The sequence below is a fragment of the Triturus cristatus genome, chromosome 8 (assembly GCF_964204655.1).
Source record: "Triturus cristatus chromosome 8, aTriCri1.1, whole genome shotgun sequence".
NCBI classification, from domain to species: domain Eukaryota; kingdom Metazoa; phylum Chordata; class Amphibia; order Caudata; family Salamandridae; genus Triturus; species Triturus cristatus.
The window spans coordinates 508,472,957-508,498,411 of record NC_140591.1 but is presented as its reverse complement, the minus strand read 5'-3'; positions in this window follow the sequence as shown (position 1 = coordinate 508,498,411).

Genomic DNA, 25,455 nt, shown 5'->3' with positions numbered 1-25,455 from the left:
GCGTGCCAAATTCCCAGGGTCAGCCCATGACTCCTACATCCTGTGGAACAGCATTGTACCCCAACTGATGGCTAATCTGCTTCCCGAGCGTGCACGGATTGTGGGTGAGTATGCCCAGTCGTATGGCGTGCTGGGTGTGTGACCTGCTGCCCTCTGCCTCAGCAACATTGCAATGTTTATTTGTGTTTGTCATACCTAGGTGACTCTGCATATCCCAACCGTCCCTGGTTGCTTAGCCCACTGCGGAATCCCAGGACCCCGGTTGAAGTCCACTACAATGATGCCCATGGGAGGGCACAATGGTGGTGGAGCATACTTTTGGTCTGCTTAAGTCACGTTTCCGCTACCTGGACAAGACTGGAGGTGCACTGGCGTACTCGCCCTGGAAGGTGTGTCAGATTGTAGTGGCATGCTGCATGCTCTACAACTTAGCCATTCGCAATGAGATTCCACTGCTCCTGGATGATGATGAGGACCCAAGGCCCCCGCCTGCAAACCAACCTATGTCCAGTGATGAGGACAGTGGAGAGGAGGAATGTGTTGACCTGCGTGAACAGCTCATCACCCGCTACTTCACTTGAAGGTGGGTGACAATGTACAACGTACCCATTGTCTGATGATGTTGCTGCTATCGTGAAGGGGTATGTGAGAATTGTGACAGCAGCCTGTTGTAGACTCAGTCGTGGTTGGCAATGTTTCTGGGACAAGTAATTTAGGAACATCTACAGGATGTGTATGTTGACACTTGTTGCCCATTGTGACGTGTGCATGTTGGATTATCTTGATTGTAGGTGTTGTGTGATGTCTGTGATGCCACAACCAAACCAGTGAATGTTGTTCTGTTGTGTTTTCCTAGGTGCCGTCAACCTCTCCTTGCTTACATACAGTCCATACTCCTGGTACATTGTGATCATGTTGAAGACTGTACATCCTGCAATAAAGACGGAGCTGACACAACAACATGTGTGTAAGTATTTTTTATTTACAATGGTGATATGTGAGGGGGTGTACATTTACATTGAGGTGGTGGTGGAGCAGTTAGTTGATAGTTATGGTAATTGAGATAATTGAGGTAGTGTGGGGAAGGGAAGTCCAAAAAGTCAATGCGGTAGTGAAGAGGGCTGCCATCAGGGTTGGCTCCGTGACTGGCGTTTGGCAGATGCTTTGCCTCCAGATACTCCCAGGGTTTTCTTAGGACGGCCCCTTTGTCGCTTGGCAGGGGGGCCTTGCTGCAGGGCCAGTGGGGTCTGAGGACTCACCCCTCTCTGTGGTCACAGGGGAGGATGGTGAACTGTCATCCTGCGGCCCACCAGAGGGAGGTGGAGGTGTTGGTTGTGGTGCAGGCCTGTCCCTCAGTACCGCCACTTGCTAGTCCAAGAGGTCCACAATTTCTCCCATTCAGGTGTCAATGGACCTCATCAGCAGGATGAGCTGGCGTAACAGTTTGTCTGACCGGCATGTTCGTCCCTGGGCCTGTTTATATGCGCCAAGGACTCTGGTAATGTGGTCCAGGGATTGGGTCCCACCCTCTTGTTGTCTGTGGGTGACCCTGCCCCTCCTACCTACCCTGCTGCCACGGACCTGTTGCCTCACCACTGTGGGCACCCGCATTGTCTCTCTGCCCTCCTCAGTCGGTGGTGTGGGGTGGTCATCCTCTGGGATAGGGAGGGTGTTGCAGGCAGCACTGGTGGTGGTGGTGGTGGTGGATGCACAGGCCGTAATAGCAGTGGTCTGCAGTGACGTTGTTATTGCAGCAGATGTGGTGGGGGGACGATGGGGTCCTGGGACCTTTTGCTCCCTGGCACACCAGATGGGCCGGCTTCAAGCTCATCGTCCAGAGAATCCTGGGAGTCAACATCTGAGAACCAATGTACTGGGGGGGGAGACTGGCTCTGCAGGTTGCTGGTGTTGTCCTCTGCAGTGAGTTCTTGGTCAGCTGTGGGTCAGATGGGAAATGGTCATTGTAGTGCACCCCGCAAGCTTTGTGTTAGCTGTGTGTCATTCACTGTTTGTACACTACACAATTGACTGATCATCACATTGTTTTCTATGTGCACTACTGTGCCTCCTGACATGATGCAGTGATACATGCATTACATTACTTGTCCATGGTGTGAGGTGTCAATGCATACCATGTGCTACATGCATAATTTAAGATTACAGGGACCTGTTGCCATCTAGGGACTGGCACAACATGTTATTTCATTGAGGACTCTTTGTTGATTTGTCTGACCTGGCAGACGTCACGTCTGGCCATGGACTGACCATTGTCATCTCCTGCATACCTTTGTTCTGTCATGTGCATATCTTGATTTGTACCACCAGACATGCTTTCTTATTTTTCGAATGGTCCTTGTTGCTCTGGCCCCATGGCACTGCACATGTCAATAGGTGCAGTGCTTGATTGTGCCCAGACTTTCTTCTACATGTGCATTGGTGTGTCACACTTTGGTAGCTGTGACAGTTTCCTTTGCTTACCTGTGTGCACCCTGTGCGTGGCAATGGGGTCGGTGTGCATATTTGTGCAATGAGAGGACTGGTGTTGTCATATGGCACCATTTCTTTTGTGACAAATGTGTGGGTGCACGTACTGGCTACTTACCTGTTATGTGCTCACATTTGGCTTTGTTATGTGACACATCTGTGTGTACGTGGTGAAGGCTTACATCCTGCTCAGTGGTGGCACAAGACAGAATAATATGTCTACCTACCTGTTAGTTTGTTTGAGGTGGGCTGTTATATGCCACATGCATGTGGTTGGTATGGAGAGCTCCATCTTGCTGTACTGGGGACAAGGGTACATGGTGGGAGTTAGGGTACAGGCCTCCCACCCCCAAAATCCCTTTCAGGGAAGATGACTACCTACCTGTAAGTTTGTTTGGTGTACTGCAATGGCTTCCATCTGCTTCTGGGTGGGGGAGTGCTCCATCCTGCTGAGGTGTGGGACAAGGGGCATGGTGGGAGTAGTGGTACAAACCTCTCACCCCCAAACACCCTCCCAGGGAAGATGGCTACCTACCTGTAAGTTTGTTTGGTGTACTGCGATGGCTTCCAACTGCTTCTGGGTGGGGGAGTGTTCCATCCTGCTGAGGTGTGGGATGGGGGCAATGGTGGGAGTAGTGGTGCAGACCTCCCACCCACAAACACCCTCCCAGGGAAGATGGCTACTTACCTGTAAGTTTGTTTGGTATACTGTGATGGCTTCCAACGGCTTCTGGTTGGGGGAGTGTTGCATCCTGCTGAGGTGTGGGACAGGGGGCATGGTGGGAGTAGTGGTACAGGCCTCCCACTCACAAACACCCTCACTGTGAAGATGGCTACCTACCTGTTAGTTTGATGAGGGTAATGTAATGGCTGACACATGCTTCTGGGTGGGGTGGGTGGAGGGATCCATCTTGCTAGGCTGTGGGACAGGGTGTATGGTGGGAGTAGTGATACAGGCACCCACTCCCGGACACCCTCCTAGGAAAGATGGCTACCTACCTGTTAGTTTGATGAGGGTGATGTAATGGCTGACCCATGCTTCTGGGTGGGGTGGCGGGAGGGATCCATCTTCCTAGGTTGTGGGACAGGGTGCATTGTGAGAGTAGTGGTGCAGGCCTCCCACCCCCAAACACCCTCCCAGGGAAGATGGCTACCTACCTGTAAGTTTGTTTGGTGTACTGCAATGGCTCCCAACTGCTTCTAGGTAGGGGAGTGCTCTATCCTGCTGAGGTGTGGGACAGGGGGCATGGTGGGAGCAGTGGTACAGGCCTCCCACCCCCAAACACCCTCCCAGGGAAGATGGTTACCTACCTGTAAGTTTGTTTGGTGTACTGCAATGGCTTCCCACTGCTTCTGGGTGGGGGAGTGCTCCATCCTGCTGAGGGAGGTGTGGGCCAGGGTGCATGGTGGAAGTAGTGATACAGGCCTCCCACCCACAAACACCCTCAGTGTGAAGATGGCTACCTACCTGTTAGTTTGATGAGGTTAATGTAATGGCTGACGCATGCTTCTGGGTGGGGTGGGGAAGGGATCCATCTTGCTAGGCTGTGGGACAGAGTGCATGGTGGGAGTAGTGGTGCAGGCCTCCCACCCACAAAAACCCTCCCAGGGAAGATGGCTACCTACCTGTAAGTTTGTTTGGTGTACTGCAATGGCTTCCAACTGCTTCTGGGTGGGAGTGAGTGCTCCATCCAGCTCAGGTGTGGGCCAGGGTGCATGGTGGGAGTAGTGGTACGGGCCTCTCACCCACAAACACCCTCACTGTGAAGATGGCTACCTACCTGTTAGTTTGATGAGGGTAATGTAATGGCTGACACATGCTTCTGGGTGGGGTGGGGGAGGGCTCCATTTTGCTGATGAAGTGGGACAAGGGGGCCTGATGGGAGCTGTAGTGCTGGCTGCCTGTACACATGCCCCCATGGTAATGTTGGTAGCTACGTTTGGGGTGAATGGGAGTGAGTGAATGTTGGATCTGTGAGACATGTTTTTGTGAGTGTGTGGTGCAGATTAATGGAATTTGTCCTAGGTGGTCTAGCTTTGTAGTTGTGCAAGACAATACATATCAGTGTGGTGGTCGTCATTTGTTTGTACTTACCAGCCTCCACTCCCCTGGGTACTCCTGTGAGACTCTCTGGATGCAGTATGGCAAGCACCTTCTCCTCCCATGGCGTGAATGGTTTTGGTGGAATGGGGGGGGCACCGCCAGTCCTCTCAGCCAGCTCACGGTTCCTGCTTCTCCTCCCTTTGACAACCCTCTTCAGATCATGCCATCGCTTCATGATCTCCTTTTTGGATTGCTGGGTGGTCCCTACTGCATTGACCCTTTCGACTATCCTTGCCCACATTTGTGTCCTTGTGGCTAATGGTGTCTGTTGGACCAGGCTACCAAACAGCTGTGGCTCCACTCTGACTATCTCATTTACCATGACTGTCAACTCACTCTCTGTGAATATGGGCATTTTATGTGTTGACATGGTGTGTAGTGTGCAAAGTGGTTGTTGGTGCAGGGGTGTGAGTGGTGGGTGTGGTTGTGATGTGTATGGTGTGTGATGTGTAGGGGGTTAGTGGTGCAGGTGTGGAAGTGGTGGTGGTGCTGTGTGTGGTGTGGCTAGTGATGTTGTGTTCTTTGTCTCTCCTTAAAGCTGCGGTGTATGTCTCTTCTCTCTTGGAATATTGCAAAGGATTGTGGTCAGGGAAGGGGCTGGTTTTATACTCAGCTATGTGGGTGTGTCGAAATGTGGTATTGCTGTCAGGTGTGGTGTGTGTGTTGTCCTGGGAATTGTATTTTTCTTTTTGCCATGTGGTTGTGTCATTGGGGTGTGTTTTGTGTTTTTGTGGGGCATGGCTAGTTTGCTGTGTGCATTTTTGGCCTTATTGTGGGTTTTTTCATTCATCCACCATATTTTTCATGGATCATCTGCAGCGGTGGCTATGCTGCAGCTCTTCCGCTGGTTCTCCCATTCATCCCTGTATACGACCGCAGAGGTCGAAAACTGCGGTAAGTACCGCGGGACCATCGGGGATATCCTAATTTCCAGTACGGTGTCTCTGCTATACTTGCGGCGGGTTGGTGTTTTTCCGCTGTGGTTCCGACTGCCACTGACGGATTTTTTCCATCTCCGTCCGCTACGGGTGTTTTTTCTTGGCCCGGTTCCGCCGCGGTCGGTGTGTTTTCGCAGTTGATCCTAATTTGGCCGCCGTTTTTTCCACAGTACAGGCGGGTGGTTATTTTCCTCTTCCATGGCGGTTGGGGTGGTTGTCCGAACGCCATCCTAATAGGCCCCTTAGAAACTAAAACACATTGGAAATGTAGCAAAGATTATTCCAATACCTGTTATGGTAGAGCTATAACAATAGATAGCAATGTTGTGAATGTTAGAGAGCACAACCATCCACCTAATGTGACTAAATTAGAAGTAAAAGAAGCCTTAGACACAATAAGAGAAGCAAGCACAGGCTGCCAAGAGACAAGTACTCAAATTCTGAAAAATGTTTTAACCAAAGTACCTGAACATGTCACAGGACAACTACCTTCTATCCCCAACCTAAGAAGATTAATAGCAAAAACTAAGAGAGCTCCAAATACTCCAAGAATACACCATCACCCACAAATAAGACACATTCTTACTGTATTACAACAAAAGCCAAGATACAAAATTATTATTTTTGCAAGTAATAGTAACTTGCAAAAACTTAAAAACTGTGAAACACGGATGATGGGCGGAACTTTTTAAGGTTGTCCAAAACCCTTTTATCAGCTTTATACAATTTATGGTGAATTTGAAGAGACAAATATCCCATTCATTTACGCATTGCTGCCTAATAAACATAGCACCACCTATATAGAATTGCTGACAATAATAAAGGAATTAACTGAAAGTTACTATCCCAAAAGAATAATAATAGATTTTGAACATGCTATGATTCAAGCAGTACTCAAACTGTACCCACCACTGCATTGAAAGGGTGCTACTACCATTTTAAACAAACAATATGGAGGCACCCACAAAAATCTACTTTAAGCATAGAATACTCAACTAATAGCAACGTTGCCTATCAAATAAAAAAATTAATAGCACTATCCTACGTACCACTAACTGAAGTGGCTAATCATTGCAACTTGCTAATAGACAGCCCCTTGTACCATACCAATGAAAGTAAATTAAGTCCCTTGCTGGACTACTTTGAGGACACCTGGGTGGGGAGATTACAATCAGTCAGGACATCGTAGACAACCCAAATTTCAAATACCCTGGTGGAATGTCTATGCCAGTATTGTAGCTAAAAAAGCCAAAACAAATTACGTGGTAGAAGGATGGCATAATGCCTTCCAGGCCACAATAGGTAGAGGACAACCCACATTCCACAAACTTATACAAGCTATTAAAAAGGAACAAAGCTACCAAGAGCTCAGAGTAGAACAATCTCTCAGCAAATTAGGACCTAAACTTTATTCTTAAAGAATTTGTTAAATTGTTGTCTTTGTTCAAAGCCCAAGGTGCTCAGGCATCAATTGCACAAAAGTTGAAATTGCGTGTACTTGTTAAGGGGAAATTTCATATGTTCACCAACTTAGAAGATGCAAAGGATTTTCTAAAGGAAATGTCCAGTTCCAGTTCATAATCTAGACATTGTCTTAAGAATGTTTTTCTTCTTTTTGATAGCTCTTCTTTTTTTTAGAGTTTAAAAGTGAGCTATCGTTTGTATTTTCGTACTTCTTATTGCTTGTTTGCTTTGCTATTTTTTTTTTGGCAGTTAGGTAGTGTATAGTTTCCGTGTGCTGGTTCGGGGGGGGGGGTGGTTACCCAGGGTGCAGATCCATGGCACCCAGTAAAATTGCTAGGGGTAGAAAGAGGTGGTTAGCATGTTGGGACACCTCTTCTGAGGGTGGGCTTGAGAGGTCCAAGGGGGGGTAGGGAGGGTTAAAAAGAATAGCAGTAAAAGGAGAGAAGTATGGGTATGATAGTAAAAGTTTTTAAGAAAGTGGGAGTGTTGAAATGTTTCAATTTTGGTATGCTTTTTTAAAAAAAAATTTGACTTCTATTTATCCACAATCACAATCAGGGTAAAATGAGTCGTACGTGTCGCATTATCTCTATTAATGCTAATGGGTTATTAAATAAATCTAAATACGGAGCTTTAATAAGGTGGCTAGTATCCTGTATGCCCCAGGTATTGTTGTTCCAGGAAACGCATTTGAAAACTAATTTTCCTAAATTATATCTCCCCAGGTTTTTTTCGCATGTGTTTTTTGCTTCTGCTGGGTTAGCTAAAAGAGGGGTTGCGCTTTATTTTTGCCGCAGTCTTCCTTGGGAATTTGGTCAAATTCGCAGAGACCCCTTAGGGCGTTGGCTCTGGGTCGAGGCCAAATTAAAAAGACGACTTTAAATTTTTTGAACTATTACGGCCCGATAGTAGATGATACTAAAGCCCTACTTAAAATCAGTGAGCTACTCAGATGGGTCCCGGAAAAAATAATTCTGGGCGGGGATTTCAATTTTATTCAAGAGCTCAAAAAAGACACCTCAAATAAAAATAAAAAAGAACTTAAACCCCAAACAAAGAAAGTCTTGGAAGCCTTAAAACAGGAACATCTACTCGTGGATCAATGGCGTCAACATAATCCGACTATTGCGAAATTTACCTGTTATTCTAAACAATTTCATACGGCTTCTCGGATTGATTTTTTTCTTATATCACGATCTCTTAAGGTCTTAGATACCAATATAGGTGCTAACCCATTTTCAGATCATTCTCTAATTTCTCTAGAGTTTGAGATCGAAGGGGGAGCTAAGACTCAATCCAGGTGGCAGATGGATCGTCTACTCCTCCAAGATCCCAACTGGATAGTTCAAACCAAAGAGTGGATACTAGAGTTTTTTTATTTAAGTGAAGGCTCAGTAGAAATCTTTTCAGTCTGGGGTGGGTTTAAGGCGGCCATTAGAGGACAGATGATTGCACGTTCAGTTGCTAAGTCAAGAGAAAGAAGGGAAAAGATCAAACAACTCCAACAGGCTGTAGATCATGCTACTAATCTGAGAGATACTTTATCGGTGGGGAGGGGAGATGCTGATTTACAGTTAGAAAGAGCGAAGGTAGCCTTAAAAGAGTTTTTTTTAATTGAGGAAATCAACAGTTCTAAAACTTTCCAACAAAAAGTATACGAGGAGAGTCAACTGGTGGGCAAAATGTTAGCGGGTCAAACAAAAACTAAACAGGAAAAAGCTTTAATAACAGAGATCGTTGACCCCCAAGACTCAAAATATTATTAAAGATCAAGAAGGTATAGCTCAAGTATTCATGGATCACTACTCCCAGCTTTACTCCACTAAATACGAGGTAGGGGTTGATCTTATTCATAAATACCTTGATGAAGTTAATCTTCCTGTTTTACCTCCCTCGTTAGTTGATCAACTTGAGAGTGATATTCGGTATTCAGAAATTTTAGATACAGTTAAATCTATAGCTGGGGCGAAAGCCTGTGGAGCAGACGGGCTCCCAATTGAATTTTACAAAATCTTTTCTAAAGAACTGACTACTTTTCTGGTCAAATTATTTAATGTTGTTAAATCAGGAGGCATTGTCCCCCGAGGTTTAAGGAGTCTGTCATCGTCAGTATTCTTAAAAAAGGGGAAAGATCATAAAGATGTAAACTCGTACAGGCCAATCAGCCTTCTTAATGTGGATTTCAAGATTTTGATGAAAATATGGGCCCAACGTTTTACTCCGATTGCCCAGGTGTAAGGATCGCTGAGTATGTTCCGCAGGAGCGTCAGGAATCCTGGAGAGAAGTCCTCAGTCGTCCCCCACGTCCCTCTGACTCTATCAAACTCTAGAGTACGGAGGACATGTTAGGGGAAAACAGGGAAACAAAACAAGGATAGGAGGGGGAAAAGGCAGGTCGTGTTGGTGGACCATGTCAGGGTTAAAGGCAGGAACTCCCAGCTGTAAAATAAAGTCTTAATTAATGTGCATCAATCTCCAATAACCTCACATGTATGGACCCTCTAACTTTAGGGAAACCCACCTCGCTTATCTTTCGTTTCTCATGGAACTCTCAGCACGCTTATCTTTGCCTCACACAGCTAGAAAACCCTATGATAAGACACAAGTTTAATAACCAGCAATCCCTCTGAGATGGTGCTTGAACAGTGAAGGTGTTATGCTCACCCCGTATATATCCAAGCGAACTGGGCAGGAGGCAAAATAAGGTCTTTTTCTAATATTCTTCTAAGGTGAGTAGTTTACATAAGGGCTGAAGGGAACAGATATGCATGGGTCAAGAATTCATGAAGAATAAACATAAGCAACCCCCACCTTATATCTCACGAGTTACGAAGAAAGATTACCGTGTTTTTCTGTAAAGCAATGCTGTAACCTAAAACGGTACTCGATGGTCCACGCTAGTCAATCCCACCTACCATACGTATAGGGAACCATAGTGCATGCTATAGAGTGGGAATTACCTTCCTAAGTCAATGGAAGCTTCTTATATCAAAAGGGTAAATGATATAAAAGAATAAACAAGAACAGAAACAGATATCACTCCGGTCTGACAATGACCGAGAGGTGCCTTAACTGCAGGCTCCACCACTACTAATAACTAAATGCCAATACGGGGTTCAACCCAGGAGTCCACATCAAAAGAACAGCGTGTGGCACGGGACCCACGGTAACACCATAGGACTAGATACGGATTCCTTGACCTTACTTGGTACCGGGGCTTCAAGCAGGTAAAGCGACTTCAACCAAACGGGAATGCGCGTCTAATGTTGCCGCTTCAGTACACATGGAAACACCAACGCCACGCCAAACAAGGAACAACGAGTACGCCAGTACTCGTTCACTCCGAATCGACTGTAACCGGAAGCAGGAAACAAGAACTAACAGGAAGTCAGGCAAACACCAAGGGGACGGAAATGGGGCTAAGTGCAAGAACGCTAAGCAGCGTTTGCACGCCCTTCGCTCCTTAAATACTCATCCACATCTCAGGGGCAGGACCGTGGGGCATGACAGCACACTCCCCCCACAATGCTCTCCCCTTGGTTTGGGTTTATTCGGGTGCCTTTGATGAAAAAGCCGTACTAACCGGGGAGCATGCACATCACAAGCAGACTCCCAGGTGCGTTCCTCCACCCCATACCCTTTCCAATGCAGAAGATATTGGAGAGATCTACCAACGGTGCGAGAGTCTACTATAGCCTCAACTTCATATTCGTCACTACCTTGGATGGTAACAGGAGCAGGTTTCTTAGGGATCTTTGTGCCAGGTTCAACAGGTTTTACCAATGATACGTGGAATACTGGATGGATTCTAAAGGAAGCAGGCAATTCAAGCTTCAGAGCCACCGGATTGACCACCTTAATCACCTTGGAAGGACCGATGTATTTGGGGTTGAACTTGCGAGGACCACCGAGCGTTATGTGTCTTGTGGAAAGCCACACCTTATCCCCGGGAGTATAAACAGGTTCCAACCTCCTGTGTAAATCTGCCCCTCCTTGTATCTCACCTTGGCCAAGTCTAGTTCTACCACTGTTGTCTTGTGTATGTCCTGTAGCTCCAGTACCAAATCATTGGCAGCGGGAGTCGGGCTGTCAATAGGGACCCCTACAGGTAACAACTTGGGGTGGAAACCGTGAGAACAAAAGAAAGGGGTATGGTTAATGGAAGAATGCGGGCTGTTGTTATACGAGATTTCCGCCACCCACACCCACTCATCCCATTCTGCTAAGGAGTGCAGGGCTTGATTCCTCACATATTGCTCAAAACACTGATTAACCCTCTCGGTCTGGCCATCCGACTGCGGATGATGACTAGAAGATAGTCGAACATCAATCTGCAGCATAGCACATAAGTACTTCCAAAACCGAGACACAAATTGGGCCCCCCTATCTGAGACCAAGACAGAAGGAAAACCATGGAGACGGACAACCTGTTGTAAAAATATAGAGGCCAATTCTAACGCCGTGGGCAACCCAGTCAAAGGGACAAAATGAGCAGTCTTCGTGAAATGATCCACCACCACCAGCAAGGTATTATTCATACGTTTGGTTACCGGCAATTCCACTATAAAATCTAGGGACACGGTACGCCACGGGCCAGGTGGAGAGGCGAGTGGTAGAAGCAGGCCCACTGGATTCTGATGGGACACCTTAGTTTGGGCACATACATGACACGTCCTCACATACTGCTCTATGTCCTTCAGCATAGATGGCCACCAAAACCGCTCACGTATGACCTTAGTAGTCTTCTTTATTCCCGGATGACCTGACATGGGGTGTGAATGATACCAATCCAATACCTGGGCCTGTAAGCCTGGAGTGGGCAACACCACTCCTCCTTGAACGCAAACACAACCATCTTTAGTGACAGACTCATTAGACCCTACTATTTCATGCATGTTCGCTAAGTGTTGACCCCGTCTAATCTGATCCCTAAAACTTTCCTCCGTGAGTACCCCCCTATGATGAAATCGCTGGGGATGACAGGGGGTGCATCTACAGTCTCTTCAGGTTGCTGGAATCCCAGCCGGGATAGGGCATCTGCTTTACAGTTTCTACTCCCTGGGCGGAACTGTATAGTGAATTCATATTCGCAGAAGAATTGAGACCAGCGGAGTTGTCTCATGGACAGGGCATTGGCCGACTTAAGGTATTGGAGGTTGCGATGGTCTGTGTATACTACAGCTGGATAACGGGCGCCTAGGAGATACTGCCTCCACTCCTCAAAAGCCTTCTTTATCGCCAGAAGTTCCTTGTCTCCCACCGCATAGTTATATTCTGCAGGAGTGAACTTGTGGGAGAAATAAGCTACTGGGTGGCACTCGCCGCTCTCTGGATCTGTTTGACTCAGAACCCCTCCCACTGCCACCTGAGAGGCGTCCACCTCCACCACAAAAGGCAAGGCCGGATCTGGATGTCGCAAAACGGGAGCGCGCATGAAGGCCACCTTCAAGCGCTGAAAAGAAGCATCCGCTTCCGCCGACCATACATACGGAACTCCCTTACGCAAGAGGGCAGTAATGGGATGCGCCAATTTGGAATATTTCTGGATAAAACGCCTATAAAAATTGGCAAAACCCAGAAAGCTCTGTAGTTCTTTAACAGTACAAGGTGCCGGCCAAGAGAGAACGGCCTTGACTTTGACAGGATCCATACTGAGTCCACGAGGTGAAACAATAAAACCCAAAAAAGGCACTTCTTGTGTATAGAAGGTGCATTTTTCCAATTTGCAATACAGGTTGTTGTCGCGTAAGCGTTCCAACACCTTTCGGACGTGGCCTACATGTTCAGACATAGACGGAGAGTAGATCAACAAATCGTCAATATAGGCGATTACATGTACATCAAGCATATCCCAGAGCACTTTATTTATGAAGAATTGAAACGCAGCGGGAGCGTTACAAAGCCCAAAGGGCATTACTAAATACTCAAATAACCCGTATTTAGTGCAGAAGGCTGTTTTCCATTCGTCTCCCTCCTTGACACGCACTAAATGGTATGCGCCACGCAGGTCTAGCTTGGTAAAAAACTTAGCATTGCGTACTCTGTCAAGGAGAGAGGCGATTAGAGGCAAGAGATAACGGTTCTTAATAGTGACATTATTTAATCTCCTGTAATCGATACAACACCTAAGACCCCCTTCACGCTTAGGAATAAAAAACAGAGATGAAGAGGCAGGAGATCTAGAAGGCCTAATGAACCCTTTCTCTAACATAGTATCTAAATATTCCCTGAGGTATATGTTTTCTTTTTCAGTAAGGGCATAAACCCTACTGCACGGGATTCTGGCCCCTGTCTCTAGATCTATTCGACAGTCGTACACCCTATGCGGGGGAAGGACTTCCGCTTCTTTGGGATCGAAAACCATGTACAAATCTCTGTAACAGGAAGGCAACTCAGGTACAGCATCCTTCGGGTCTGCCTCGAGTATCGATTGAGCGACCGCTATCCTAGAATCAAGGTGTGTAACCTGACGAAACGTGAGTGTGGCTTCCTTCCAGTCAATGATAGGGTTATGTGTCTGTAACCATGGGATACCTAAGAGGACTGGTATCTGTGGGGAACGGATTAAATCAAATTCGATGTCTTCTTGATGATCAGGATCTATTTGCATATGGAGACTAACCGTCCTGTGGGTTACTGGCCCTGAAATGAGAGAACTACCATCTATAGTGATAACCTTATTGGACACGTCTTTCTTAGCACAGGGTATTAAATTGCCTCTCGCCCATTCCGCATCCATAAAGTTCCCAGAGGCACCTGAATCAATCATGATGGCTACATGTAGACCCAGTTGTTCCACAGAGAGATAAGCTGACACATAGAGGTGATTAGTAGGTGTTATATCGTGTTCAGAGGAGGAGTCTGTCAGTCCAGAATTGCCCAGGATTCCCGTCTCAACGAACCCCAGGCTTTCTAGTTTCCCGAACTCTTGGTTGGAATCGGTTTAATAGGACATGACCGTAGGAAATGACCCGCCTTTCCGCAGTATAGACAGAGCCTATTAGATCTTCTTCGTTGCCTCTCTTCTGGCGTTAACGGCACTCTCACTATACCTATCTGCATTGGCTCACTCTCTTCAAGACTCTTAACAGACTCCCCTTTCTTTTCCTTGGCAGGTACGTATCGTGGCTCACCCTTCCCCTTCTCTAGCTTCCTTTCTTGGATACGGTGTTCAATCTTAACCACCAGATCTATCAGCTCCGTACAAGCCACGGGTAGGTCCACTATCTGTGAAAGGGCGTCCTTTAAATCGTCGCGCAACCCCCTATAAAACAATGTACTACGCTTTTCCTCCGGCCAATTGGACTCAACCACCAATCTTTGAAATGAAGTAATGTAGGAAACGAGGTCTTGGCTTCCCTGTTTCAAGGCCAATAATTCCGTATCAGCGGAGTGGGTATACATATGCCTGTCAAACAATTTACGGAACTCCCTCTTGAACGCAGGGTAATTGTACAACAGAGGGTCGTCACGGTCTACCAAAGGTATGGCCCAGTCTGCGGCCGATCCACTAAGGTAGGACACCATAAAGGCAACCCGGGCCTGATCTGTTGGGAAGCAGGTGGCTTTACAAGAAAAATGCAGCTGACAGTGGCTAAGAAAGGCGGCACATCGAGAAGCATCTCCTGAAAACCTCTCTGGGGGAGCTAACGGGATGGCAGTAGGTGTAGTAACCTGTATCACTGGGGTTGCTGCTTCAGATCTCCCCCCCGCAGCCACCGACTCATGTCGTTGCTGGAGGGTGTCTATTCTAGCGGACAATGCCTGAGTTTCCGCCTGTAGGCTGCCTAACATACCCGCAACATCTGCAAGCGTAACTACTCCTAGTTCCATGACGCTCGGGCAGAACTCACTGTCTAGGCTTAGCGTTCTGTAAGGATCACTGAGTATGTTCCGCAGGAGCGTCAGGAATCCTGGAGAGAAGTCCTCAGTCGTCCCCCACGTCCCTCCGACTCTATCAAACTCTAGAGTACGGAGGACACGTTAGGGGAAAACAGGGAAACAAAACAAGGATAGGAGGGGGAAAGGCAGGTCGTGTTGGTGGACCACGTCAGGGTTAAAGGCAGGAACTCCCAGCTGTAAAATAAAGTCTTAATTAATGTGCATCAATCTCCAATAACCTCACATGTATGGACCCTCTAACTTTAGGGAAACCCACCTCGCTTACCTTTCGTTTCTCATGGAACTCTCAGCACGCTTATCTTTGCCTCACACAGCTAGAAAACCCTATGATAAGATACAAGTTTAATAACCAGCAATCCCTTTGAGATGGTGCTAGAACAGTGAAGGTGTTATGCTCAACCCGTATATATCCAAGCGAACTGGGCAGGAGGCAAAAGGGCTGAAGGGAACAGATATGCATGGGTCAAGAATTCATGAAGAATAAACATAAGCAACCCCCACCTTATATCTCACGAGTTACGAAGAAAGATTACCGTGTTTTTCTGTAAAGCAATGCTGTAACCTAAAACGGTACTCGATGGTCCACGCTAGTCAATCCCACCTACCATACGTATAGGGAACCGTAGTGCATGCTATAGAGTTGGAATTACCTTCCTAAGTCAATGGAAGATTCTTATATCAAAAGGGTAAATGATATAAAAGAATAAACAAGAACAGAAACAGATATCACTCCGGTCTGACAATGACCGAGAGGTGCCTTAACTGCAGGCTCCACCACTACTAATAACTAAATGCCAATACAGGGTTCAACCCAGGAGTCCACATCAAAAGAACAGCGTGTGGCACGGGACCCACGGTAACACCATAGGACTAGATACGGATTCCTTGACCTTACTTGGTACCGGGGCTTCAAGCAGGTAAAGCGACTTCAACCAAACGGGAACGCGCGTCTAATGTTGCCGCTTCAGTACACATGGAAACACCAACGCCACGCCAAACAAGGAACAACGAGTACGCCAGTAGTCGTTCACTCCGAATCGACTGCAACCGGAAGCAGGAAACACAAACTAACAGGAAGTCAGGCAAAAACCAAGGGGATGGAAATGGGGCTAAGTGCAAGAACGCTAAGCAGCGTTTGCACGCCCTTCGCTCCTTAAATACTCATCCACATCTCAGGGGCAGGACCGCGGGGCATGACACCAGGCTTTAATCCACCCTGACCAGTCTGGCTTTGTATCTGGGAGGTCGATGTCGTCAAATACCAGGTTTTTAATCCAGGCCCTTGATTATGTTTCTATCGACAAAATTCCAATTTTGGTTTCAATGGTCGATGCCGAAAAGGCATTCGACCTGGTAAACTGGGATGCTTTATTCCTCGGTATGCAAAAATTTGGTTTCTCGGCCCAAATCACTACTATGTTGAAAAATATTTTTCAAGGTGCCCAAGCCAGGGTGCTAGTTAATGCTAATGCGATAGGGACAATTAATATTAATCGAGGAATCAGACAAGGGTGTCCGATGTCCCCCATTTTGTTTACTTTTTTTATTGAGCCCCTAGCAATAAGAATTCGTGAAAATCCTGAAATCAAAGCACCAATAGAACGAATGGCGAAATTAAAATTATTCGCCGATGATATCATTTTATATCTACGTCCTGATAAATCTAATTTTGATCAAGTTTTATTTGAATTTGGCCAATTTGAACAGATCGGTGGATATAAAATTAATCAAAACAAAACGGAGATTCTAGTATTGAACGCTGATTGTAATTTTTTGCCTTTAAATCTCAGATCTCAAGCGCTAAAAACAGAACCGATTAGATACTTGGGTATCTATGTTTCTAATCAGTTTGATCAACTATTTAGCTTGAACTATTTATTCATGCGCAGTAAAATAAAAATTCTGCTTGTAGCATTAATTAAAATGTCAATACTCCCCTTATTAATTTTTCTTTTTATAAATGTTCCGTTAAAGATCAACTCCAATTTCTTTCGAGAAATCGAGTCATTGATCAGGGATTTTGTTTGGAATAAGAAAGCATCCAGGGTTAAGTTGTCAGTATTGCAGTTGGGAACCGCTCAAGGGGGTTTAGCATTGCCAAATATTCGTTTTTATTATATGGCAGCGATTATGGATCTCGCAGCACGTTTATAAGATCCTTATGGGCTGCTTGATATGTTTTTTTATCATAGAATGATACAAGAAGCAGGCTCGCAAGTTCCGATTTTTTTAAAAACAGTCAAACTACCCAAAAAGACTAGGTATAAGACCATCCGGGAATTCTCCGATAGATTACAGTCTTGTTGTAAACTGGTAGGGTCCGGTGGTTTTTATTACTTAAAATTGGACAAGTGTAAGATCTTTGGGTTGCAAATTCATTCTAGTAAGCTCAAAATATGGAGAGATTCTGGATTGGGTGATTTGGGCTCGTTTTTTCTAAACCGGAAACTTATTACCTGGCAAGAGGTCCAGGTCAGGTCTAGTCATCAATTAAAGACAGGGTTTTTGGAATATTTGCAGATTGTAAATTTAATAAATAAATACAGTCTTTTGGAATGCGGGTCACCATCATCTCTGGCTAATGCCCTTTTTAAAGCGAAATTAAAAGGAGTGGGGAACTGGTATACCTTACTGAGTAAGGGCGAAGAGTCGTCTTTGGTTGAAGGTATTTTGGCCAAAATAACTTATGAAACTCAATCAAGCATTTATATAGCGCACTACTCACCCAGAGGGTCTCAAGGCGCTGGGGGAGGGGGGGGGTCCGCTACTGCTCGAACAGCCAGGTCTTGAGCTGCTTCCTGAAGGCGAGGTGGTCCTGGGTCAGGCGGAGGTGGGTCGGGAGGGAGTTCCATGTCTTGGCGGCGAGGTAGGAGAAGGACCGTCTCCCCGTGGTGGCTCTTCGGATGCGGGGGACGGCGGCAAGGGCGTGGCCGGATGATCGAAGCTGGCCATTGGGTGCGTAGAAGTTGAGGCGGCTGTTGAGGTATCCTGGGCCTTGGTTGTGTAGGGCTTTGTGTGCGTGGGTGAGGAGTCGGAAGGTGATCCTCTTGTTGACCGGGAGCCAGTGCAGGTCTCTCAGGTGTCCGGAGATGTGGCCGCGACGGGGGATGTCCAGGATGAGTCGTGCTGAGGCGTTCTGGATCCGCTGGAGTCTCTTCTGGAGTTTGGCAGTGGTTCCGGCGTAGAGGGCGTTGCCGTAGTCCAGACGGCTAGTGACGAGGGCCTGGGTGACCGTCTTCCTGGTCTCGGTGGGGATCCACCGGAAGATCTTACGTAGCATGCGCAGGATGTTGAAGCACGATGAGGAGACGGCGTTGACTTGTCTGGTCATGGAGAGGGAGGAGTCCAGGATGAAGCCCAGGTTGCGTGCGTGGTCTGTTGGTTTGGGTGCGCTGCCTAGGGCGGGGGCCACCACGAGTCGTCCCAGGCGGTGGGTGAGGATCCCAGGATGAGGACTTCCGTCTTGTCCGAGTTCAGTTTCAGGCGGCTGTTCCTCATCCATTCGGCTACCTCTTTCATCCCTTCGTGAAGGTTGGCTCTGGCGGTGGCGGGGTCGTTGGTGAGGGAGAGAATCAGCTGGGTGTCGTCGGCGTAGGAGATGATGTTGAGGTTGTGCTCCTTCTCGAGGCAGAAATGGGAGCAGATCGCCCAGTTAGGAGGCAAGGCTCTTAGAGCTGCTAATTTCAAAAGGATGTCGTTTTTATCCCGTTGGCTGGCTTAATTTACTCCAAAAGCTTTAAATAAATGCTTTCCGGGAGTCGAAAATAAATGCTTCCGATGCCAGCTTCAAGAGGGGGGCCACTGGCTTCACATTTTTTTTACTTGCCCGAAACTCGAAATGTTTTGGCGTAAAAATTTTTTATCAACAAGTCAGGCCATTGACAAAACGCTTGATCCTGAAGCTGAGGTTGCTTTCTTTGGTATCTCAACAAAAAGATCTGATTTGTCCAAAGCCGAAGAGTTTTATACGGCGATTTGTTCTTTAGTAGTCCGCTCCTTAATCCTTCAAAATTGGAGATTAGAGGAGATTCCTTCTTATCTAAAATGGGTGAATAAAATTAAAAGGACAAAAAAGTTTGAAGACGTCTACGCCAAAAGAGTTGGGGCAATGAACAAGTTTACTAGAAACTGGAAATTTTTTAATAGTGATTAGTCAATGACCCGCACCTAGCACCTTGGCACAGGACACTTTATTTATGTAAGAAGTCCAGGATTAATAAATATTCACTTCTTTTTTGGCTTGGTAAAGGGTAACGATAAGAATTATAATATAGGGTTATCTATTTATCCCTTGTTTAAGTATTTTACACCATCTGTATTCTTCTGGAACTGTGATTTTAGAAGCGACTGCATGTTGCACTTTTTGTATCGGTTTCCTGCTCTGTATCAACTATAACTGCTAAATGTCATTAATTAATTAAGGATTTTATAAGATCTTGTTTGATGTTTTCATAAGTTTTACTATCCCTGATCATTGATTAGTGTATAATGTTTTTTATGCCCATGTCAGCTGCTCAATAAAAAATTGTTAAACTTTTTTTTTTTAAATTAGGACCTAAACTTAACAAAAAAAACAAAGGTATGTATGAATACCTTCAACATAAAACTAGGATGTATCGAAATTCCCAAGGCCTAGAATATCTAGCCATGATAGCAAAATCAATTCTTTAAAGTAAAGCAAATAGCAAACATAACAAACATATCGATACATTTTTCTTTTTTTATTTAATTATACTGTCATAAAATTCTAAATAAAACTCAAAATTATATCACATAATATAAAAAATTTTAAAAAAATAAAAAAATATACATTTCCCACCCTCAGTAACAAAAATAAATGACTTACAGTTGTGTAGCTGTAGAATATCCTCGAAATCGATAAAATTCACAACAAACCAAGCAAAAATTAATCCATTTAATAAGGAACCCCCCCCCCCAAAAAAATGGAAAAATACAACAGTAGATAAAAGAATCCAACACCACAATCCTCTCAATAAGGAAACCCTCAAAAACCCGAAAATAGTATATAAAAAAATGCTCCAACAACCCGATAAAAAAAGGAAATTTATAGCAACTTGTTATCAAACAAGAAAAAAAAATGCGGTCACCAAAGCCAGCACCTGTGAATAAAAGTAAACAACACCCACCCACAACAAAGCTATAAACCCACAAAAATCAACATCAACATAAAAAAACATAAACACATATCATAAACATATAAGAATTACATAGCATTGTATTTACATCCGACACTAAATAAAACACATAAAACACAAAACTACTGAAACAACACATAACTAGCCTGAAAACAAAAAAATAACGCCGTAACAAATATATTTACACTACCACTAACTTACCCCTACCTTAAAACTAACTTAAAAGTAAATAAAACTAAACCTACACGAATGGACGAGAAGCAGCTCCCAACCTCTGGTTCCATCTTGGTAAATGACCTAAAAACGAAATAGATAGGTAAAAAAGTGACTAAAATGGCGGCATAATTAAAATGAAAATAGGACTAACTCCCCATAGAAATCAAAGGAAAATGTTTAGAATTTTTTTTAAATGTTTAAAATTATAATTATTCCGCTCGGAATGCATGCTTGCATTATGAAGTATACGAATGCGACCGAACCCTGTTCGGTCGCATCGTACTTGCAGGGCCGTAACCGACGACAGCAGGTCGGTCGGTTACGGCTCCTGACCGATTTCGGACGGACCTGAGTCCGTACGACATCGGAATAAGCCCCTTTGTGTTTGAAAATATCACTTCTAGAAAGTAGCTATTTTCTTGCCTAACCATCCAGTGGGCCTCTGCTAGGTTTGTATATTGCATGCCTGGCTTTTGGATGACAGGGGCTGGGGAGGAGCAGTGGATCCAGAGAGCCTGGTGAGTCAGGGCTGGGCTGAATAGGCCTGGTCTGCATTTGGAGTGGTGAGAGGAGTAGCACCTGCACCTGAATAGGGCTGTGTCTGCCTTTCACAATGATGGGTCCGCCCCGCTGTGGTGTGTCTGGAGCCAGGGGTCACACTGACAATGGAGGTTACTGTGCACTTGGAAAGTGCCCCACAGAACTGGTTTTGGCTGGGTACAGACACTCTCTACCTTCAAAGAACAAAGGATTTTTTGATGTAAAAAGAGAGGCCCAGACCCCAGACATTTAGATCACTTCTGGGAAATCAAGAGGAAACTTTGCCAAGGAGAAGAGCCGGATAAGCTGATGAGGAATACTGCCCCTGTGCTGTTTGCTGTCTAGGGTTGGCCTGCAATGGCTGCTTGCTGCCAAGGAAAGGAGAAAAAGGACTTTGCTGTCTGCTTTGTCACCTGCTTGAAATAAAGAACTTCCTTGCTGGGAGTTCTGACCTGCAAAGTGGTGCCTGCTGTTGTTTTGGACCTCTGGAGACTGTTTTCTGCTGGGAGCTGGAAGAATTCCTGCATCGTCACGGATCGTAACATCTCATCGAGGCACCAAGTTTGTCGCAATGTTGGGGGACGCAGTAAGAAATTGACGCATCACCTCTCCACGCAGTAAGGAACCGACGCATCACCTCCACCGGAGCAAGGAACCAACACATCACCTTCCCTGAGTGTAAGGAAGTGAAGCATCACCTTCCCTGAGGCCCATCCCGTGACATATCCCAGGTACATTGTGTGAAAAGTGTTGCATCTGCAATATGCTTTAAACTGAACTATTTCTACCATCTGAAAGTCATATTTGTATTACTGTATTGTGGATTTTTGTCGTTTGGTCTTGTTTTGGTTTAGATAAAGTGTACTGATTTTTCTAAAATTGTGTGGTGTCCATTTGTAGTGTTTTTACTGAGTTACTGTATGTGTTCACAAATACTTTACACACTGCCTCTGAGATAAGCCTGTCTGCTCGTGCCAAGCTACCAAGGGGGTGAGCAGGGGTTATTTTAGAAGTGTATCCCACTTACCCTGACTAGAAGCAAGGTCCCTATTTGGACAAAGGTACCTACCTCTACCAACTAGAGACCCCCATTTCTAACACCTGTCAATCAACTGGGAATATGGAATGGCTTTAAAGGTCTACCCACTAGCACCCTCCACCTAACTGACTCATACATACTGAAAATATGGTAAGGGACAATACATGTTAAAAGTTATGCATTTCCAGTTAAAAGGATCTTTCAAAAGCTTAATTGAATACAGACGACAATAGGAAATTGAGTTACACACTCTGATGCATTATGGCCCTTATTCCAAGTTGAGGAATATGTATATCACTAAATGCCATGTGTTGCTCCTACATATCTTCTAGATGAAATGCACTATACATTTTGAAGCCCTGAGAGATAAATAAGAAAGATTAGCTGAAGTTAGCAATTCCTTGTTGCCAAACTATGAATTAGACACGGGAACAATATGTATGCACCAGTGGTTAGCTGCCAAGTGCACCACAATCCTCTTCTTCAGAGCTTCTGACTGACACAATACACCTTAGCCCTGACAAACAAGTTCTGCAGTACAACAGTGAGAGTTGTGGACAAAGGCAGTGGCACAGATAGAATATATATGCACTACTGGACCCACAAGTCAACCCAAATGAACGGGGGAATACATGGTTTTAAACAATAAAGTCCATGTAGGTATCACTGTAAAAACAAAGTAATTAATTCAGCACAATAGCAGTTAATGTGTTGTTATATAACATACATTACTGGGTTTTGTGCTAAATTAATTAATTATTTTTACAGTAATACCTATATGGACTTTGTTCTAAAATAGTAGAACACATAGGTCAGCTCTCAGTGAGTGGTTATGGGAAGGAGAGGGGGAGAACAGGACTGGACATTAAACTTCTAAGGCCTGGGAAGCATTCCATAAGATTGCATCCCCCGGAGTGGATGCTTTGGTATAACAACTGAGAGAACATCCTATGGGACCACTGAGGAGAGCTAACCTCGCCAGAGGAGCAAAGCACAAAACCGCCAGCTTGCACGCAGCAGAAAGTTAATTCTCTAAACAGGGTGCTTTTGATCCCATATAACACCCTTCGCATTGGACAGATTTTCTCCTTAGCACCATGTTTTACACATACCAATTTGATTGAATGACCGAATAACAGGAAAAAACGAATTGGAAGAGGATGTGAAGTTTAATCAATTATTTGTTCAGATATTCCAGTAACAAGCATTAAGATCCCTCTTGGTGGTTTAACCTCAACTGCAGAATGTTAACAAATAATAATATTTGAGTCTGTATCATGACTGGTGCAATTTGTGAGTGTGATTCAATTAACACTTCGGCAATATATGTAAAAAGTACATAGTGTCAAATGTTCATAGAAATGTTTGTGAATTCCATGAAAAGTTGTTTGAAAGGCATGTTCGTAAACTTAAAGCATGCAACATGCTCATGACCAAGTTCCTAGCAAAAATAGTTTGAATACTCACTGCATAAATGTTCACAAAAATTTGGAGCAGGTTTTTCATCTTCAGCAATAACTGAAGGAAAAGGAATGTAATTTAATTATCAACATTCAATCATTGACCTAATCCTCAATAGAACAGGTGAAATGCATGACCAGGCATAACTCTTCTACTTATATTCTGCTATGCTTACTATTATTTACTTCTTCATGGGTGTAAAATGAGGTTTTACGTTTAGTTTTTGGCTAAAATGTGAGGATTCCAAATCTACATAAATAATTACAGTATTTTTTCCAATTACTCCCTGTTGGACTTGGCCTTTTCTGCAAGGTCATTTCTGCCTTAATCCTCCTGGTTTCTGAACCGTGTTTGCTGGCTTTTAGGACTCTGTGCACTTTACCACTGTTAACCAGTGCTAAAGGGCTTGTGCTCTTTCTTTTAAACTTGGTAAAATTGACTTACACCTAATTGGCTCATTTAATTAACAAATAAATCCCTACTAAAGCAGTACTACATCTGCCCAAGGCCTGTAAATTATATCCTTCTAGTGAGCCTGGAGCAATTATTGGGTTACCCACTTAAGTAGCCCTGTACAGCATGTCTCAGGTCTGCCATTACAGCCTTTGTGTGCAATTTCAAACTGCAATGTTGACCTGGCAAAAAACCTTTTTTCAGGCCTAAACCTCCCTCTTCAACTCATGTAAGTCACCCCTAGGGTAGGCCCTAAACTGTCATAAGGCAGGGTGCAGTGTATGTAATATGTTTGACATGTACTTTGAGTTTTACATGTCCTGGTAGTGAACACTCCTAAATTTGATTTTCACTACTGTGAGTCCAACCTCTCCCATAGGATAACATTGGGTTAGCTTTTTACATTTAACAAGTGATAAAGTTTGATTTGAAGCAGGTGGGAAAATATGTTTGGTGTCAGAGGCGTTGTAATTTACAACCCTTTTCAATGGTAAAGTCTGATTTTAAGTCACACTTCTGAAAATGCCACGTTTTAGAAAGTTGGCAATTTCTTTTCCTAACCATTTGGTTCCTGCAGGTTTTTTCTAGGTCTCACGACTAGGTGTAGTTGTCAGTTGGCCATTTTGCATTCCTCAAATCACAGAACAATAAAGGAAAGGCTGGGTGTTGATAGGATGGACCATCTCTGACTTGATAGAGTGGCGGTGCATTCACCAACCACACTTGCACTTTAAAGGCACTGGCTCAGCTCGCACACAAAGGACTTCACAATGGCCTAGTGTGCCCCCAGCAGACTGAGAATAGGGTAGGGAGGCAGGAAATTAGAGACACCTCTGTACAGGGAACTCCAGAAGCTTCTCTTTGTTCAAAGTGGGCACCAAGTGTAAAAAGGGGAACATCAGGCCCACTCTTCATTACATTGCTGATACTACAGAAGGGTACCTTGCTGTCCTGCTGCTTGAGGCCTGTCCTGCTTGCTGAAAAGGAAGACTGGACCTGCACCATTCATCAGAGGCTAAAGTGACTCCAAGGGTCAGCTGACTGACCTCCAGCTCTGACCAACAGGGATACAACTGCTCCATAGGACTCACTGCAACTGCCCAGCCGACCTGCTGCACAGGTCCTACAAGCAGACCTGACTGAGCCCTGCTGGCTTCTGCTGGAGTGATTTCCTGATTCATAATAGGTGCCCCTCAGGTCATGGGCCCTTGGTGTGTCATCAGTTGAGCTCCTACTGGAAGAAAAGGAGATGTCTTGAAGTTTTGGGCTCTTCAGGACTGTGAACGGGCTAATTCGCGCCAAGATCTTGCCGACCAGCAATGCCAACCGGCAACGTGAGATCTGCACTTTGGGCTACAGCATTGACAGCCTGCAGTGGGCGTCAATGAGAAACTCCATAAACAACCATCTGCAATGCCTGACAGGAACTCTGCGCTACAGCGACACCCGGCCTGCTCTTCGTGCTGGCATCAACGGCCATCCACAATGCTTTCCCATCTCCCCGCAGCCTCTTCCACCACAAACTGAACTCTTCGCGGTGGCCCTTAGAAGGTAACTTTTTTCAGCAGGATTAACTTGGTCATTGTATCCGACCCAAGCTCCATCGTGGTTGGCCTGAACTTGCTACTTTTTCCGGTCTTGCACAATGATAGCCATGAGTGGTGCTTTGTACTTTCAAGTGATATACTCATACCTCAA